Below are 21307 nucleotides of genomic sequence, written 5' to 3'. Positions count from 1 at the left end.
ATATTTATATTGATAAGGAAAAATAATCCAGTTCTGTACCTCATCTTGGAGTTTTCTTGTGGATGACGTCAGGAAGGATTCTGTACGCAGGTAGCCTGCTCTGTATGGTCGTACCTACCTTTTTCCTGGGAAACCCAGTAGATGTGTAGCAGAAAAAAAAGACAGCTTTGGTTAGAAAACTTCTGTATAAAAATTGTTTTATGGCATGAACCAGATTAGCAATTTAAAAATGTAAGCTGTCAGAACAGTAGATCAAAAGAGAGACTAATATGCATTAAGATTTTTTAAACTATGCAACTACAGATTAAGATGTACATTGCGATAAATGGGGTAGTCCCCCATGAATAGTTTTCAGTGTACCTGTCTTCCATCCACTATAAAGTGTTATCCATGTCATCCATTTAGTTCTGATGCACGGTGGGTTTTGTGAAAACCTTAAAACACATTGATTTTAATATTTTTCATGTGTAATAAATAGGATGCTAATTATGTCTAAATACATCTGTGAGTACTGATAGGGTTGGTTTTGTGTTTGTTTTTTTTTTACAGGTTCTTTTAAGAGAATGGTTATTGCTTACTGTATACTGATATGTTACTTTGTGTTAGTGCATTGGTATTTTAATGTGGTTTACTATTCAGTTAATAGGAAGGCTCCAAATTTCATCGAACAATGTAGGGTGGATTTCTTTTTGAAGTATTAAAATCCAGTTGCTTAATTTTTATTCAAGACCACCAGAATTTAGGCATAGAGATCCTTTTGAACATCCTGACTTTGGAGTTTAATTGAGACAATGGCCTCAATGCTGCCCTGAGATTTGCAAGGTGTCTGCATGAGCCATGCAGAATTCTAGGGACTCTGTAAAGTAGGAGAATGGTTGTAAAATATATGAGCTCAAATTTACTATACTTTATTCATATAAAATGTTTATCAGGAACAGTTTAAACAAAGAAAGCTTACATAAGGAGCTCTTGTAGTATTCCTACAGCTAGCCCACTTGCCTGTGGATGTGTGTACATACATCTGGATATATGCACTTCCATTTTTTATGGTGCAGAGAGTAACAGAAGCTCTGTTAGAGCAATTAAGTTCTCAAAACATGAAATAAAATGCTGCAAATATTTTAACAACAGAAAAACAAATCTAAGATTTTTCTGTGTCCTTAGAATTAGCAGTATAAAAGCAATTGTTTAACATAATTTACTGTTAGTTCAGGTGTATTTGTTTGTACTCTTCTGTCACTTTTAACTATACTTTATCTCTTTGTGGATCTGAGTTTCAGAAATGAGTGAGACTAAGAGTTTGATGCTGGATCAAAGAAAGTGTTTTTAGAACATAAATACATGTTGGAACAACAAAAGCCACATTCACAGTTCACTAAAACCCAAATAAGCTTCTATTAAAATCAGTAGGGATGAATTAACCAATACTTTTTCCATCATGAGTGTAAGACATAATTCAGATCGCTTATTTTCTTAAATGCTTGCACAGTACATTTTGAAGGAATAAATCATATGAGATAGCCTTTGTATTACTGTAGAATTTGCCTCTATTGTAGAGAAGGTTTGAAGATAAGCCAGTTAAAACTCCTGGTGAGAGACATTCAGTTAGAGTAAATTTCATTACTACCAGTTATGACTGTTATGTCTCAAAGGAAAAATAAAATTACACAGTGTGTAGTTACTTACACAGTGTGTAGTTACACATTACTATAAGAAATTGTCAGGACGTTGATTCTGTTAGACTGGCATTTATGAAGACCGACAGTGCCTGATAACTCCAATATTGATAGGGTTGACAGCTTTTAAGTTTGCCTATGCTGTGTTGACCCACTTAGAGCTGTTTAGAAATTTCCAATAATGCTTTTTTGATTTTGGAGAAGAGTTCAGTATCGGTGAAGTCAACATTTTAATGAAAAAATTTCAATTTGATGAACCTCAGAAATACTGTGGGGTGGCTACTTTGCCCTTTGTCCGATGTAGGAAATTGTTATCTCTGCCTGGAGACTTGACAGTGAGTCTCCAATCTCCCACCATCATTTGCTCGTACTTCCCCTTAGTGTATCCTCTTCTCCAGTCAAGTATCTTTTTATGTTAGTTCAGCCAAATTGGTGGTGTGCTGGGGTGTAATAGGAATGTTTTAAGCCTTCCCCCTGAGACCTCCTGAAGTATTGTAAGTTTTCAATGCATTTTCACTAGGTTTTGGTTTTCTTGGTGTAAACATAATGTAGTGACTTCAAAGATTTGTAAAAAAAAATTTATTCAAACTGTGGTGTAACTAGGCTTACAGGTTGTCAGACTCAAATTGTGCTGCATTTTCTACAATAGTTACAGCCTTTGTAATGAAATGTATAGATATACTGTGTTCTGTTGTTACTAGAAATTGGAAATTATCTTGAGGACTGCTTAGTTTTGCTTAGTCTTATGACATTTTCTGTTCCTTTCAGAATCTGCCATAACAATTGCTTAACAAGGAATTAAAATCTCATGGTTTCCTAATTCTGCTCCATCTTTACCTGATAAAACGTTCATAAACACATAGTATAGGGCAGGGGTCCTCAAACTATGGCCTGCGAACTGGATACAGCCCCCCAGGGTCCTCAATCCGGCCCCCGGTATTTACAGACACACACCCCCCCATCCCCCCCCAGCCGGGAGTTGGGGGGGGAAACCAAGCAGCTGCAGATGACTGCCTGCCACTTAATCTGCGTGCCGGCCCCCTGGTTAAAAAGTTTGAGGACCCCTCGTATAGGGCATCACCTTTTATCTATAAAAAGGGCACTGAGAGCTGATCTGATTTTTAAAACTATGAATGTGCAAGTGAAGAGGAATTTATAGACAGTATTTTTTGAATTTGTACAAAGTATTGAAAATGAAAATGCCCAAATGGGTTACAAGAACAATAAACAAAACTACTAATCTTGCTTCTGCTAATTTTGTATCTCCTTAGCAGTTTTGAGCTGATCCAGGCTCGGCTTAACTGATGGTTTAGCAGTTCCCCAAGTCTAGCAAGCTCTTATCAGTTCTCCCTGTTTCAGGAGGTGCAGCAAGAGCAAAAGCATCCCTGACTGATGGAATGAGAAGCCCTGTAGGGGTGCTCTGGTTTGATTAGTACAGCTTTGAGTCAGCCCCCAAATGAAGGAGCACAAAACTTGCTTTAAGTTCATTTTATAGATTTGGTTTTGGTGCTCATACGACAAAAATCTTAATAAATGAAAGAAGGATGAGCCTTTCTGAAGCTGATGAAGGCACAGTTTCATAACTAAGCTTGTGAGCGCCTTGGACCACTAAGGCTAGGTAGTCACAAATTCTATTCGGTTACTGAAAGCAAGTGACAACTTTCCAGTAACAGCTTCAGAGCTGTTAGCTGCCTTCTGTGTTTCCAGAGGCTTCTTGCTGTGTATAAGGGAGGTTATATTGGGACACATCTTTTGATATTATATGACATTATGCAGTGCACCCATCACATTGCATCATCACCGAATTAAACACTGTTCAGATCATGTCTTTTCCTTACATTAAAGCTTAATGACAAAAAATTGAAATTGTACAATGAGAACAAATGGATTCCTACTAGTCGTCTTTCTGTATTCGGTTTCAAAAGCTAAGGTAAATAGAGATGGAAACATTTCATCTTTGCTGAAATCAGCAATCCTAATGAACAGTTACGAAAATTTAAAGCTTCACCCTTTGTAACCTCCTGAATGTTTTATTTTCAAAATGTAACTGGAAGAACTGGATTTGCTAAGGATCTGGTGTAGTACAACAGCTAGTTGAACGTTATTTTTCCAGCTTACTATCTTCCTGCAGCATTTTGTTTGCATAGTATTTAGCCTTCCATATCTGAAACGTTTCCAGTTTACCTGGGAGAGTTTTGCACATTCCAGTCCTCCTTATTGTTCAAAATTTAAATTGGTAATGTTTTGATGTCATGAAAAGACATGATGATATTGCCAAATGAAAAAAAAAAAAGAAAAAAGAAAAGAATTCTTTCATGATGGTCCTTTTGTGCTTGAATGGAGACAACATTCGTGTCAATACCCAAGCTCTCACATGATTACAGTAAGTCACAGTAAGTATGAGGTCTGCTTCTGTGGCTTTTTTTGCTATTATTTTGGTGGCATACTACTACACTGTGTAATTCTCTCCTCACTTTTGCTTCTGTGTAATGCCTGTAGGGAATTTCAGCAGTGACTTGCACAGCAAAATAGCATCAGTAAATTATTTAAAATAGATACAGTCACTTTAGTGTGATTTAATAATTTAAAAAAAAAAAAACAAAAAACTTCTAAGAAAAAGCCCGCTTCACAGAGACCTTTGGTAAAGAACCAAGAACTCTCATTTGAGAACTGGTGGCTCTGGCCAGCAGCCCTGAAGTTTGTGGATTACCATGAAATTGTCAGTTATGACAGTTCCAGGAAGATCCTCTCAAGCAACTTACATCCTCTGGTGTCTTTCTTACTTTCTTATCACTTAGTAAATTCAGACCTAAATTATCATAGCATGTTCAGATTATTAAAACATTACCTCTCTCTTCTTTCCATTACTCTTCTTTAGATAAATGCTTAATAATGTAAATTAATAACTGGAATCTGTTACTTTAATATAAAGTATTTTTTATAATTTATATAAAGCTTTTTATATAAAATGTGAAATGCTGGCTCTCACTGTTTACATGCATATGCATATATAATATATATACACGCAGTTGGAAAAGCCTATGGCTAACATTTTATTTTCCGCATGTATAGCTATAAATCTCTGTGAAACCCAGTGTAAATTGTGATTTTAGCTTTATATTACAAGCAGCTTCATTTATGAAGCCATGCAGAGAACAGTATTGCCTAAGGATGTAAAAGTATTTCATTTCCCTGAGAAAAGAAGGTGGTTGCTATGGGACAGAAAGTTATCTAATGATGACTTTTCACAGATGCATGCTATTGGACAGAATTGCAGTATTCAAATCACAGTGGGTGAAAATGTTGATTTTTCTAGGATGTATTTTTGAAAAAATTTTCTTAGTGTAGATCTCGATACTTTGAAGAAAAAGAAAGAAGCAAGTATCTTTTCTGTAGGGTACAATTTAATTGTTTTTTCTTTCCAGTCCTCCTAGAGTACTGTGCAAATGAAATCTATTTGTTCAGTCAAACTAGCTTTCAAATACCTATGAAGAAAAGTGCGGTCATTTTCAGTGCTGAATGATGATTTCTTAAGGTGTTGTCTAGTACAAATAAATTTTTTTTGTGTAGCAATATAATTAAAGATCTAAGCAAGAAGTGAAAATTATTCTGTAAATTTAATAATAACCCTCTGAAATGGTATTTTTAAATGAGGGAAACATTTAAATACTGGTTTTAAAATGCTACTTCTCAGGTCTAAAAGCACCCTCAGCATCATCCTTTAACTAACCAAACAGAATTATTGATTCATCTGCAGTTGGGCTGTCTGGGTTCATTGCTCAGCTGTGTGAAATGCATTATGATCTGTTATAAACCTTCTAATTAACTCTCTTACCCTATCCTACATGTTTAAGAGCTATGATTTTGTCTTTTCTCATTCTCTTTTCCCGTGAGGTTTCCTTTGAGACAGAAGTTTTTACCAGCCCCTGATCTTCCCCATATGGATGCGCTACAGTGCCACTCCAAATGTACCTGCGAAGAGACTGGAAAACTAATTACTTTACCTACAATTAAACACCATGTTACTAGGGACATTAAAATGCTAGATCTCTACAGGTAGTTGATGCCTAATGGTGTAGAAAGGTACCATTTAGGATTTTTTTTGAACCCATTGTATGTTGGTGCCCCATTGAAGTATATCTTTCAGAATTCAATTGACTGGGTCTAGAAAACATGCTTACTGGTCAATCTGCCATCCCTTAGCAGGAGGGCGTTTGCCGTCACTTTTCACTCTCCAGGGTAATGACAACTGGCACATCAAGGAATTGTGTAGAGACTTCTCAGGTGGATCTGCATGGAGTACTTTGAGTAAAGGACGTCTTGTTATCTCTAGCGTAATGCTTGCCTTGCCAAACCTTCCTGACTTAAAAAATCACAAGCAGGAACCATGTTCCCTTTTGCTCTTTGGTCGGGGAGTATGCTGCAGTAATACGCGAGTCCAGCAGTGCTGGCTGGATTTTGCTCTTCACTTGCTGCACTCAAGTGCTTATGTTATTTACATGAATTACTTAGCACTTGTACTCTTTTAAAATAATTATTTCAATGTCCTTCCTAGCTTATTATGAACACTAATTTTTAATGCCCATAGATTAGTAGTGCTTGAGAAAAATTGGTGTGTTCTTGAATGAAACACAAATTAAAGTTGTTTTATATTATTTGTTTTCATTCCTTTCATAATTTTAGTCCACTAACAAGCTTGAGGACCTTAGAGGCTTTGGTTCTCCAAAGAAATTTTTGCTGTGATCATGCCTGAAATTCCCACTAGCTATATGTGGCTTGCATGACTGCATGCAAAAATTGTTGCTGTCGATCATCCTGCTTTTGGATGATCTACAGCTAAGAATATGATCTTGCAATATCAGTAGCGTTCTTGTATCCTCTCAGATTCCCTGAGTGTTTCTTGCACTTAAGATCAAGCTAGGTAAGTCTTACCTGTGCTATTTAAAAACTTGTATTTTGAGAGACTACTAAAATCGACAGGCCGTTGAGAGCCATCAGGATTTCTGTCCTTAGTGTGTGCTTGTACTCCTTTTACTCAGAAATATCTGTCTGTGATTGTTGCATTAATATTAAATTTCTGCTTTGTTTCTATTTCCTATCTCCTTTTCCATATTTTTTCATACTGTTTAAAACTATTCCCTAAATTTTGTCTCATAGTAACCCTTACATTCCTGTTTAACAACTTCAGCCGTCTTTCACAGTCTCCTTACTCCAGCTCATTCATTACTGCCATTTCTGCAGCTTCGATGTTTTCTGCCAGCCAGTTTTGTGAAGTGCCCATTCTTATGCTACCTGTGTGCGCTGTTATGTGATTATGGGGTCTATTTACCACGCTAATCCAGTCTCTAGACCTTGGGGTTTTTTCTCTTTTTTTCCTTTCTGTGTTTGCAAGTCTTTTCCTTACAGTGCTCGCTGTTAGTGAAGACATGTTTCTTACCTGGCATTAACAGTTGTGTGTTGGGGGGTTTGTTCTGCCACTGACTCTAGGCATCACCTGCAGTAGGTAGGTATTGCAAATGCAGAATATTCATAGATGTAAAGTAGTAAAGTTGTAAAAGCCAAGAAAATTATTATCAGCCACAGAACTTTAATTAGGAGATAGCTTCTCCTCTCCCCCCCCACCCCCCCTTTTTTTTTTTTTTCCTTTAAAGGAGAATGGCAGAATGGATAAAGATTAATTGAATGTACAGACAAAGGTTTTCCCAGCCATTATAGCACATAGCAACAATAGCCCTGACAGTTCAGCCCTTTAAGGAACACAGATAAAGGTTAAAATTGGTCGGTAGTGCTTAATTAGTGAGTTTCTAAAATAAAATCCACATTGAGACAGAGTAAGGTGATAACAAGGAGAGAGAATCTGTATTTTGTTTGTGATGCTATTTACCACTATAAATACATATTTTCAGAAAAGGCTATCCATTTATGTCAGTTAACGATCAGAAATTCTCCTATAGTCTCTTTTAAAAAAGCATAACAAACTTTAAATGCTAAACTTCTTGATCACGTAAGCTGAAGAAAAGTACTAAGTCCAAGAAAATCCTGCCCCTTGTTTTAGATAATGGACCAGTGAGGCACTAGTTAAAAAAGAGTTTCCTGGTTACTATTTTTGAACTTCATCTATTGTATATATTGAAAGTGTTTGAATAATGAAATGGAAGGCTTACTGGATTGTTCTTCTGTTGGAGTTGTGTATGATTCACAGCGATTGCTGTGTACAGTTGTGAAATTTTTCACTTTGCTCCACAGATTCTACTCCCTTGATGGATCAAAGCAGCAAATCGGTTTTTCTCCATTTCTTTTGCTAAGTCTAGGTTGCACTAGAATACAGGGCAGCAGCAGAGGTAGGGATGAACTGCAGTGCTCTGTACAGCTTTCAGAGTGAAATGCAACTCGTGATTGTGACGGGCTGTGGAGAGCTACCTACCTGGCAGCTTATCTGTCTGTTGTGAACCAGGGCTGCACCCTGTTTGCTCTTCCCAGTTATGTGCTCAGAAAAGTCCATGAACTGTGCTTGTTCAAAGGAATGATGGGGAAGAGGAGAAATACTTCTGAATACCTTTTATACTTTCATATTGTTCTATTCTCATTATTGTACATAGGTCCATTTCTGTTGTTCTGTACTACTCCTCTGTGTTGCATCATTCAAATGTTCCTTGAGTTCTTGACTGAAATTCTGGTCCCATTAGAGTCCCTAGCAAAAGATGTAGCACTTTTACTGGGACTAGGATTTAAACAGCTGTGTCTTTCCATTTATTCATTACTTTAACCTGTAGAGTAAGAGGTGCATCTCTTCCAATGTCAAAACTCAGTGGCTCTGTAAATGGTATAGGAGCTTGCTCAGAGCTTTTACTTTTTGTAGTCTTTCCGACATAAATTTAAATCACTAATTAGTCACTCCTGCGTCTTAATTATTTACTGTATTGCTTTTGGCTGCTATATGATTTGATAAATCTTTATGTTAAACTGGTGTCTGGTATTCAGAAACTGAGTAAGATTTGAGAAGAGACGCTAGGAGTTGCATCTTACTCCCTCATGACACGTGTGAATGAATGCTGCTTTCTTGTTTGTATACTATATGATATACACTTTCCCAAGTCATTCCTAAGCATCTTAAGGCAGTAATCCATTTGCATTTTCTCCATTGAAAATCTCTTTCAGATTATATCTACCCCTATTCACTGGGAATCACCGGAATTTCACTGTATTATCATCCGGTCCTTCCACTTGCATTTATACTTTATTTCTTGACCTCACATGTGTCCTGTCAGTCCCATTTATTTCTCCTCCTTTTCTGCTGATAATTCCTTTGATGTTCCTTGCAGCTTCCCAGCATAAAGGAAAGCATGGTCCTAGCCAGGGGGACTTAGGGTGAGTTATTTCTAAATTTCTTGCCAAATTCTTGATCAGGAAAAATATATTAAGACACTATGGAAAATTTGCTCTTGCAGTGATTCTATGAAAGTTTTTTCCAACTTCATAAATTTCTGTTTATTCTTGTTCTATTTCACCACCTTCCACCAACCACTGGCCAACTAAAGGAGTGGTCTTAGTCTTTCCTGACCTCCACTAGGGACACGGCATGGGTGGTGCAAATAATCTTTGTCTGTGTTTGTCCCTTGTTACAATAGGGGTGTCCTGGGTACCTGGATGTTGTCTGGAAGTAGTGGTTCCTCAGAAGCCAAAGCTGCTGGGGGTGCTTGCAGGATTGTTGTACCACAAGTTCCCAGTGAAGCTGTCCGGTGTCCACTGGTAAAGCCAAGGGCTGGATCTTTCCTTCATTTTAGGTCTCTATTACAAACATTAGTGAGCAAAAAAATGTCCAAGGGTGTGACTGCCAAATAATATCCAGAACACTTCTGTTTTCATAGTAATGTCTTGGATGTCAGCCATGCATTCTCCACTGAATTAATGATTATCATGTGGCTGTATCTGCCACTGCTGCCAGAAACCTAAGAATAAATGATAGTATTTCTGAAACAGTATGTACGTAAGATTACTTTTTGATAATGAGTTTTAAGCTTGCACCTTCTTTTTTCTTTCAATTGATTTTATTTACCTGCTCTGACTTACTAACCTATATAAACAAGAGAGTCCTTTTTTGAATTCTTGTTACATAAAATCTAAACTCAGCTAGCAGTGTAACATCTTAAAACTTTACCTGCAGGAAACATCCCGAAAAAAGCTACACTGGGGGAAAGAAAAAAAAGTTGTCACTCAACTTTTTTAAACATTGTAAAATACAAATGATAATGTTGTGAGCAGAAGTAGGCATAGTATTGCTAATATTACCTTATTAATTTACCTCAAAAACTCTTCAGTGAGCAAGCTTTCCTTTCTCAATGGGATTAACCACTGAGAACATTACAAATGCTCCAACACCTACATATTTGTACAAAGATAACCCTGTTACAGCAGATACATTCTTTTTTTATCCTTTCTTACTTATACCAGAATGATTCATTAACAGTTATTTTTGAGATGAAGAAATGTGGGCTACTAATAAAATTTAAAATGCTGTTATTTTAATGAATAAGTCAGCAATGTTGTAGTTTCTTTTTAACACCAAATGTCTAAATGGATCTAAGGATAGTGAGACAATTATCAGCTTAAATTATTGGGTTTTATCTTTTAAAGATCCTACTTAATAACATGACTTTAGATAGAGCTTGCTCTCCTCTATTTAGAAGCAAAGATATTTTGAGGGTTGAATGGTTGCATTGCATATCTACTATCTGTAGCATAAAAGACAACTGGAAATTTGCAGTGAGAGACTCTTTACTGGGGGAACCCAAATGTGCATCATCTCAAAAGTGTAAGTATGACTTGATTGGTGCTCATAGTGCTTAGGTCCATTTTGGAATTGACATGATGAGAATAAGCAAATGAGGAATTCCCGAAGACTGCTTATACTAGGTAAGAGGGAAGAGTGTGCAGAGGATAACATGGGATGCCATAATGATGGTTCTCACTAACTACCCATTTGAGAAGCTACATCTACAATCACATAAATGCTTTTTGCTTTCTAGATTACTATGCAATATGGACATTGCAATTATGCCTCTATGGCGTATGGAGGTCTTAGTGGCTTCTTCTACAATCACAACCCCCAACAGTATTCTCTCCTTAAATTCTTTCACTACTTGCCGACTCATGGGCTTCAGGGAGGCTGCAGAGTCAACAATTTAGTTCTCCTGGGACTTCATTATGGTTCTGTTGATAATACCTCTGACAGAATAAAAATGGGCTCCTTTTGCTGCTCAGCTGTAAAATGAAAGCGTAATGTAAGTTTTTGGTCATTAAATACTTCATAAAGTAGCATGCACCTGTGGGAAGCCAACCAGTAGAGTGAAAAGCTTTCACAGTTCTGTAGTTCCTTTGCTGGCAGTTCGAGCCCAACTCTGTCTTCTCAGTAAAATACTCTAATCTTTTCTCAATGAAAATATTACCCTCAAAGTGTAATAAGGTATTAAAAAGATGTAATAATGTCATATTAGCTGCTTGATTGTTTCCTCCTCTCTTTATAATTAAACTTCTGCATATGAAGATTGGGTGTTTTTTTCCATTATTGTTAGGCATTTTTGTGTTGCAGCTTCCTATAAATCTTCCTTTTCTAGATGAGCTACCTCGTATAGTGTTTTCTTGCCCCAACCCTCCACCTTCTATCCCTATCCTTTTTTCTTCATTGCTAATTTTATGTAACTTTGCCATGATGTGGTATCTGCTAGAAATTATCTCTCTTGATGCACTCTTAAGTGCCATTTATTTCCCATTAGCTCTAGGTGGCAGGAATATTACCCTTAGAGAACTGGTGGTGGAAGCAGTGAAAGGTAACTGTAGCCATAAGAAGGGAAAACAAGATTGAAAAATGGCAGGGAAGGACACCAAGATTAATGAGTTTATAAAAAGGGAGGAGCTGGAGCTAAAAGTAGATACTGTGGATTTGTTTCTTTGCTGTTTTCTTGTATTTCCTGCCTGGGGCTAACTCACACCCGTGCATCAACTTTAACGTCATGGCTTGGTTTCTTTTGTCATTTGCTCTGTAGTAGATCAGGAGTAACTGTAGGTTTGAGAGACACTTGACCTGGTTGTGGGCTATAAAGCTGCCATTTGTAGTAGGTGTACTCCTCCATCCTTATGCACCTTCTGTTATCATTTAGACTTCTGCACAGGTACTGTAAAATGTTGTTGGAGCAGAGTGGATGCATTTCATGTCTGATGTGCTGGGGGAATAGTGCTGAAAGATAAGAAGCCTGTAGAATTGCATCCAACTGACTGACACCTAAAATAGTACAAACAGATTAACCAAGCACCACACACCCCCCCCCCCCCCCCCCCCGTAATTACAGTTGTCTGTATAAATTGTACTAGTATAATGCATGTGTCTCTGGCATACCATTTGACCAGTTCAGCTAGTTATATATTTGTAACTTCACGAGAGTCCAATCTTTTTTCTTTTTTTTCCCCCATTGAGAGCAATATACACTTTTCAGTTATGAAAATGGTGTTATTCTAAATAAAACTGACATGATCCACCAACACTTTTGGAAGCACAGATGCTTTGTCCCACTATTTACTAAAGAGGTTCACACTTAGATTAAAGCAGTGAAATCAAATCACTGAATAAAGCCTGGAACAACATAATGATTTAAGGAATTCGTTGAGAGCTTTTGGTAGGAGGAAAGTTACACAAAGGCAAAATTAGATTGTTTTCTGTACAACACCAGAACACAGAAACAGCATGCAGTCCAATATTGGCACATTTGTTTTCCAAGCATCTTGTATAGTTTCATTTGTCTTTGTTCTCCTCTGCAACATCAGACTGCAACCCACAAATTCATATACTGCGTCCAAGGCCCATCAGCGTCAGACATTAAAAGAAGAATCGGGCATCTTTGTTTGCAGGAGCTACCAGCCATGAATTTCTCCTCTCTCTGAATGACGCTTTTTTATTATTTTTTTTTTTTTAGCATAAACTATGTAGGTTGGGATATGCACAGCCCCCTGATGTTAAATGATATTTTTCCCAACTCAGTGTATGCATAATGCAAAGATGGAATTAATTTGTTGTGTAATTCAATGCTTCTGAATGGTGCTGCATCAGGACTAGATTTCCCAGTGTATTATTAGTGGAGAAAATTGCACCATACTTTCACCAGCTTGTTTAAGGAGCATAAGAATTTGTAGTGGGATATAATTATATTTGATTTGTATTTTCTGTCTTACTGTTGGAGGTAAAATAATGCAGCTTCAGGGGTTCACGCTTGAATGCTTTCAGTTCAAGCTGATAGTCTGAGCTAAATAGATCTTTCTGTCCAGGTACTGTAGAATTTGCTAATCTTTTGCTTCAGAGACACTTCTAAGTAGCTGGTTACTAATAGTCTGCTGCTGAATAAAGGTGAACAGTCCTGGATGAGTTCTACTTGCTTACAAAAACAGACCTTGAAATCAGTCCAGTTGGTATCTGAAGAAATCAGTTAAAACAAGTAGTTTCATACTTTTTCTGCGGCAAATCACCCATTGCCTTTTTTGAAAGGGTTCACAATAACTACTTCTAAAAAGGTGTTCTTTTTCCTTGTCTTCACAACCAGCAGAGAAAACTATTTGTTATCTGGATGCACAAATGTATAGAAGTTAGATACAAATATTTATTGTAGTTATTTGTATTATTCAGTCAGGTTGGATGTTACTTTCAGCCCAAACATACGTAATGGAAATGAGGGGCTGTGACTGCTCTGGGAGTATAAAACCTTGAGAAACCCTTGTCAGATCTGGCCTTTCCATTCCCCACCTCTGGCTGAGGGAAAATGCTCTGCAGAAAAAAACCTACATAAAATACAGGTTTTTATTTGTATAAGTGGCTTTTTTGTTACAGCAGTATACCTGTTAGAATGAAAGTGAGCCATACATATTTTAGTCAAATAGGCTGCTTTCTTTGACATTGCTGATGGATTTCAATCATTTTTAAAAATCTTGTTCAGCTATTGTAGCTTTCTCTCCTTGCATTTGCTTTCCTCTCCCTTGAAGCTGCTGCAAGACATCTCCCTCATTATTGGCCATTGTTTCCTCCCCACTTCTAGCCTTTCACATGAAATGGGAGGGTTTCATTTGCCCACCTTTTCACCTTCCATTGTTCTGCTTCTATCCACACCCCTGACCCAGATTTCTCATGCAATTGCAGGCTACAAAGCAGCCTCTCTGGGGACAGAGGTTTTATCAGTTCTCAGATAAATTCTAATCTGTGTATCTGTATCACTGCAGTCAGAGCTTCAGATACATTGCCATATTGAGCCTGGGTAATTTTTTTTAGAAAAAGGGAAACCACGTGATATTCAAGCTCTTTTGGATCATAATTTCTATACCTATTATCTTCTAACCTATCAAAGACATTTCAGACATCTGTTCTGACATGTAACAAATTTTAAGCAATTCAGCAATTTTTAAATGTAATCTAAGTAGAAGATTCTCTGCTTCTTCTTGTTGTTGTTGCATAAGCATCTGAAAATAAAGCATTAAGGTGAACATGTCTCCCTTCTGCAGAAACATGCAGCTCTTTAAATGTTATTCTTGCATTACGGCTGTAATCTTAGTGAAGGCTTATTTAAAGTCCTATGTGTATAGCCGGAAAGGGATTGATTTTCATTTCCCATCATTTTAAGCTCATTTATGTGTGGCAACTGGATATTCTTCAACTTTTAAGTTCCTTGAAATGTATCCATAAACACATAGACCTCACCTGCTTAGTTTTAAAAATACTTCTGGTAACAGGAGTTAAGTGTTTTCCACAGAACTGGAGAGCCCAGTAGTGGCCAGTTCACTCTACCACACAAAAAAGAGCCTCTTATTAAGCCACCCACACAGCTGTGGCTTTTGCTGGATATCTGAGAGCTGTCCAACTCCTTGTAGTTGTTTCTTAAGCAAGTTCTGTGAATGTGCTAGGTTCCTCGTGAGAGCAGAGACTGGCCCTTGTCACACAGAGCGAAGTTTGGGGAAGGCAATGTAACAGAAATGCCAGGTGACGGAAGGGGTGTCTGGCACATGGCTATGCAACTTCCACTGCTATTTTTTGTTTTTCTTTCTAATTGATAACTCTTGCCATCTGTTCCTGAGCCATCCCTCTGCTCTCTTTTCCTACACACAGTCTTCTGCCCCCATTCTACCCTTCAAACTTGGACCAACTGCCCGAAAGCTGCTAACAAGAGCTGATTGATACTACCAGTAGCTGGATGGTAAGGAGATGCTAATGGTGATGAGGGAGATACTGATGTTAGGTCAGCTAAGGCTGGGCTCTTTGATCGTCATTTGAATGGGCTCAGATGCTTCTCTGTCAGTGCTGCTTTAACTGCAGGTTCCTGAGCAAACTCCCCAGATTTTTTCAGGAAAAAAACAACCAACCCACCCTTTGCTTTATAAAGTAGGTTTAGTTGTTCCCCTGAGGTAGATTCATTCTGGATCTGTCACCACTGCCTCTGTTCCTGATCACCTTCTGGCTTTCTGGAATAAGTAAATAGTCCAGAAGCACTGTACTGAGCTAAGTTGTTGGACTTTTTTTTTGTTTGGTCCTTTTTTTTTTCTTCCTTTCAGGAGTCTTTTTGTACTTTACAGTCTATATTTTAATCTGTCTTTTCTTGTCTAACTCTCCATTTGGTGGCTTAGCATATGGAAGCCTATTTTACAGTGGAGAGAAATGCATTTATACATGCTAAGAACTGTATTTTTAACAAAAAAACTAGATGTGTATACAAGTTAAAGGGATTTTGCTGGCAAGAACTCTGAAATGGACAAAATGAAAGAAAAAAATAAAGCATGGCAATTGTAACTGTGTTCTACCATTATCTGAGAAGGCCTTGCTCTTAGAGGTGGGGTGGTGGGACGATTAAGAGTGTGGATTTGGTCAGGTAATTTTTTGCTTTTTCTAAAGGCATTTAAGTGCCTAAAAATAGACCCTCAAGATTATGTAAGTCACTGATTTTCCTTAGATTTCTGATGGGGAGCTATGGACTGAAATGTCTATAAAATTTGGGAGCCTAATGTGAGAAATATACAAAAAAATAGTAACCCTAATTAATTTAAGAGCCCATGTTTTGATTTCTGTTTAAGGTGGCCTTTTCTTAGAGCCATCACCATGCAGAGCTCACATACATTTTCCTGAGCACCTGCCAAAGAAGTAGGGAAAGTAGGGCTTACCTCACCTCTGTTTGTAAGGTTCTTCAGGGTTTTTAGATTATGGTTGCTAATGGCTTGTGGCTTACATTATTGTTGTGTGCTGGCGTAGTCAAATTATTAGTTTTTTGTCCTGAGCTAATAATACAGACTACCATTGTGAGGCAGAAAATCTTTCAGGAAAAGGTGGAAGCTGCTGGAATATTTTCTTTTTTAACTTCCCAACACCACAGATCTTAGGACTTTAGTTAAACAGATTCTAATAAGCTACTAGTGAAAATTAGAACAAATCAAAAGCTGCAGCTGCAAATAGTTCACTGACATCCTTGATTGTCATATTTTCCAATTGTACAACAGTGTTTATTGCAGTAGGCTCTGCCATGCAGAAATAAATTATTTTTCCTGCATTGGGGAAAAGACAGTTAAATGGAAGAAAACGATCACTCATCGGGTGATCTGTCTGATGATGTAGATCGGAAAGATTTCCCAGTTTCCGTGAAACTCAATACTTTCAAGTGGCTTTAATATTTTTTTTTTTATGTTTTTATAACACTGATTAGAAACCTCTAGATGATGAAATGCTACAACTCTGGCAAGTATCTAATAAAAATACCTCCTGGAATTGATTTTGATTGACTACAGTTGCCTTGTCTGTTTTTATTTTACTGTATATGAACAGACGTGAATGGGTAGAATTGGGTTAACCATTTCCATGCCTAACTGCTGGTTTTAGGTGCTTAGGCTATCATTACTTTGAAATACTGACACCCACATAAAGGAAAATGCAGTCTGAGGATTTCACTCCCAGGTTTCTACACCAGTAAAATGCCCAGGACGTTCTGCTTAGAGAAACACAAGCAAGCTGAGATCCCATCCCTTTGTAGGTAGTTAATGCTTAGAGCCTGTATGTAATTTTCTGTGACTGGTGTTCTGGTTATTAAAGCACAGAACTGAGCATAGGGAGGCAGTGATTTTCTTCTTTTCCTGTGGGCATGACAGGTAATTCTCCTCTTGAATTATACAGGGATCAATCTATGCTCTGTATTGTCAATAAAGTATATTGCCCTACGCTATGTGAAATTAGGATGAACTCCCTAGGAAGCCTGTGCCTGTGGGCATTATGGCAGTGGCAGTGCTTGAGGCTAAGGAGACACTGTGCAGTGGCACAACCCTTCTGTTATGCGGTTGCTAAAAGTAAGGGTCATGAGCAAGCATTTGCCTAACTTTTCCAAAGGACTCTCTCAGCCCTGTCAGTAATCAAAAATTAAGATTTCAGTCTCTTTCCTAAGCATTTCAGGAACCACCACCATAAATCTTGCTTCTGTCTGTCTCCGTTTGGCTGTCAAAGCAAAACAGCTACCAGATACTGAGGTTTTCATCCAGAATTCACAAACCTTCCATACTATTGACTAAGTTTAGTTAGAAAGCTCTATGGAAATGTCAGGAATTATCAATAATTATAGCTCCAAATATAATTAGAGGGATTGAATTAAGAGGTTAGAAAGAGTAACACACAGAAGCTTATAGCTCAACTTAGTGGCATGGTTGTTCCAGTGTAGCAGTTCTTGTTCTGGAAACGATTCTTCTGAGGCGTTAATTAATGTACATATTTATAAGTTTGTGAATAATGGTTCAAAGTTATTCTTTAAAAAGCATTTCATCTTTTCAAAGTTAAGAGGAGAATTCTTCCTGTCAGATAAAGACATTTAATGATACATATGTGCTGTGTCTGACATTTCCTCTGGTGGGGTTTCTACCTAAGAATAGTTGCTTTTAAAAATAAATTGAACTAAAAGGTAAAGTTGTATTAATTTAGAGAAATATTCCCTTCTTTATAAATTAATAACTTTTTAAACACTGGAATGTTAAATTAAGTTTAAACTATTCAATTTATTTATGCTTACTAATTTTTTTCAGTGTTATATTGAATATAAGATCATTTTTTCATGCATACAGAGGTTAAATCCATTGAAGTAATTTATTTTCTGTCTTGAAGCAGTTTTCTCAGTAAGAAAAAGACCTAATTTTCAAAATAGGTGCATTAACGATCAGCAGAGATGTCTGAAATGGAGTAAATATTTATTAACTTATGTAGTTTATACTATTTGAAGGTAATTTTTTAATGTAGGTTACTTTTTAAAAAAAAAAACCCAAACAGTGAAATTCTTATTCTTTGGAATCTTAATATTTTAAATTTAACTATTTAGGCTTAAAATTTTTGTGATCGTTAGCACCTCCCTCTGCTTCCTATTTGCCCATTTCAGTTATTTGCTCATCCTCTGGGAGCATGTTTGCACTGGCTGGCATAGCTATCTATAGAATTATTTTTCAGAATTAGTGCTTTAAAAGCTGCTGTGACTACATCATTTATTTTCTGGCATCTACACTGAATTTGGCATATTGGCCTGGTTAATTTTTTTTTTATTTTTGCCCTGTGCAAAAAAAATTCTGCTTTATTCCAGTGCATTGGAAGGGGAGTTAAAAAACAATTGTACTTGTATCTCATCTATTTCAGACTGGAATATAGGCCATGTTTAGATACTCTGTTTACTGGCAGTTTTGTCTTCATTCTTAACGTAGTTATGTGAAGCTTGGTGTTATTTGTACTTTTCCTCAAATAGTTTTTTTTGGAGCATCACAGTAAGCAAGAGAATAAATAGCAAAAAAAAAAAAAAAAAAAAAAAAGCCAAGAAAATAAATAGGAAAAAAGCCAATAAACAGAAAAAAGCCTCTGTGCACTGAGAGTCAGCTGTGGAAGTTTAAAAGCCAAATGCGCTTCTAAAGCAGCTCTCATCTCTGTCAAGGTTTTCCTTTTCCCGGTTGAAGGCTGTGGAGTGCTGTTGCAAAGTACCTTTTCACACCTTGCTCCCCCCTGCCCTTGGCAAATATGAATTTTTGGCCCCCTCGGAGCTCCAGCTGCCGGCATCTCCCTCAGCCCAGCATTCACTGCTGCACAAATGCAGTGCTTGTGGAAGCAAGAGTATCATCTGCAAGGCTGTGGCGGTGGTGTTCACATGACTAATGCTGTGAAAGATAGCAAGATTTTTTTATTTTTTTTTTTGAGCAGCTCCAGTCTATGCACAGTTGGCTCCCAGCTGACAGACAGAATGTGGGGTGGGCTTTGTCACCAGAACGCTGGGTACTGCATGCCCAGCTATGCTTGCAATTACACGGTGCCCAGAAACCTGCTGCTTATGTCAGGGTGCAGGCAGCCTGAACACAGAAATTGGGTAGCTTTATTTTATTTTTTTTTATTATTATTTTTTGCCTTTTTCTTCCCATCAAAGGTTATATAATGAGGGGATTGCTGCTAAAGTAAAAAGGGAAAATGAAGTCTTTGTTAAATGCCTTCACAAAGAAAGAAGGTAAGCAATGAAAGCAGAACACTTTGATGTTTCAGACTGGTGTTTTCTTGTGTACATTTAATATGATCGGCTTAGCGACTCTATAATTAATCAATTCCTGCAATTTCTTTTTCAAAATTATTTTATGTTAAACAGTCCATTTAGGCGACTGATTATTAAGGCTGGATGTGACTTTATTCATTTTAGTTTTTTCTCTGAAGAATCAAGTAGTTATAAAAATGTTTTTGTTCCCTAAGAACTGCATTTGAAGACACATAAGGAATTTCCTAGGTTAATTTTGTCAGTGAATGGTGCTGAATTGCCCCTTCAGATATCTGTAGTGCCAGGAATAGAATTCTGAGAGCAGGAGGAAGGATTAAATGGTACTTTCAGGTATGCTTTTAGGGATGATAATTTTAAACTTCAGGGGCATGAAATCAGTTCAGACATTTTCATTCATTTTATATCAAGTGTTTTTCCCAAACAAGTTTTGCAACAGTTACACTTAACAGTTCTGATCATGGTGAAATATTAAGGAAAAAATAGTGTCCAGCAGGGGTTAAAGTGTGAACATTTGCATTTCATCATTTTGTGTTGTAGTTGTTGGTTTTTTTTTATTATTATTGTAAAAGTAATATAAATAATGCTTATAAGAAGCAGCTAAAAAAATATCCACCCACTTAGAGTTCGCAGATTGCTGGGGAAAAGAAACAGTTGGGTGGAATATTAATCACTTTAAGCACGGAAATGTTTATTTTTAACTCTTTCTATAAAAATTTGTGTTAGACACACGTCAATTGGTGTAATTAGTTGTCCCCTCTCCTGTTTGTTTTCTGTAGTAAAGGCTGATTTTGCTTGTAGTTCTCTCCTTAGGAATAGGACGTTAATAGCAAAGCAAAAGCTAACTCCTAAACGGTCATGTAAAATCCTTGTAAGGTATGTAAGGGAAAAAGAACTAATTTAATCTGGTACCCGGAGAGTGTGTATACATACACAGTATGTCCTGTTTTTCAGTAGGAATGAATGTGCCAGTTTTGTGTTTTCTAAAATCTGTCTGTATAAATGTGTTCAGCAGTTCCCTGTCCATCCTGTCGCTGTGCCTGAGCACCATGCCCCTTGTGCTTCCTCCCCCTGCTGCCAGAAGGTATCCCACCAGCCTCTCAAAAGTTAACAGTAAACATCCCCAAAATGTTGGCAATATTTAGGTTTATCAGTCTGTGGCTGGAAGGCTCGGCAGTCTGCTTGGAGTGTTACCTGTGTAAGTTAATGAGAGATTACAATTGAAGGAACAAATCCAGTTTTTACTCAAGTCCAAGACAAACTTTGATGACCCTAAGGTGACAGTGTTAGATCTTCAGGTAGCAAACCTGTACATGCAAAACATTCCCTATACCCAGTTTTGTGTGCCTTCTCCTTTTCTGAAATTATTACAGTAGCTCTTCTGCTTCATTGTATCTGGGAAAGATCTGTGTCTTCAATGAAACAGTTTCTAGAGTTGTATTTCGAATGTCAAAAATACAGGAATGCTCAAACGGCATGTCTGTGTCACAGACATCAATGTAGAGGATCTGTATATGTCAATTTTGGAAATAAGTGCTGTGAGTTTTCTTTAAGTTGGTACTAACTGGGGCTTTCACTGTAACATTTGCAGCTCCAAGGTGCTTTCAGTTATACACTCTGCTGCTTTGAAGCATTAACAACATAGGAAATACGAAACACGAATATTCTGAAAATTACACAGGGTTTCTGATGGTTTCTAGCATGAATATTGGACTTCTATGCTTTATCCCCTTTAATAGCTTTTAGAGAGTACTTCCCTTATTTCAGCCTCATTTCAAATGAAATATTATGGAAATAAATTTAAAGCCCTTTCCCTCTACACACCCTGTTCTCTTGTTTGATTGTTTTGATGCTGTTGAGCTATTTACCAGAGAAAGTTTCAGCTCATTAGAAATATGAAGGATGTTATTTTAAAATAATTCAGAATTGCAGTTAATCATAACTGATTCTGGTGAAAAATTATATAAACCCTTCTTTTACTTGCAGTTCCATCTTTATTTTATGTTATAAATATGCTTTCAGTTTTGCTCTGAAACCTTAAATTTGTTGTGTTCTCTGAATTAAAGG

The 21307-nt window shown here is 37.2% G+C and overlaps 1 protein-coding gene across 9 annotated transcripts in view; it reads left to right on the top strand.

The window, feature by feature from the left end:
* Positions 1-21307, top strand: part of SHANK2 (SH3 and multiple ankyrin repeat domains 2) — a 354838-nt gene that overhangs the window by 109745 nt on the left and 223786 nt on the right. The window lies entirely within an intron of this gene.

This window comes from Falco rusticolus, chromosome 10, assembly GCF_015220075.1.
Source record: "Falco rusticolus isolate bFalRus1 chromosome 10, bFalRus1.pri, whole genome shotgun sequence".
NCBI lineage: Eukaryota > Metazoa > Chordata > Aves > Falconiformes > Falconidae > Falco > Falco rusticolus.
The sequence above is the reverse complement of the archived record's forward strand: the minus strand, read 5'-3'. Positions and strand labels throughout refer to the sequence as shown.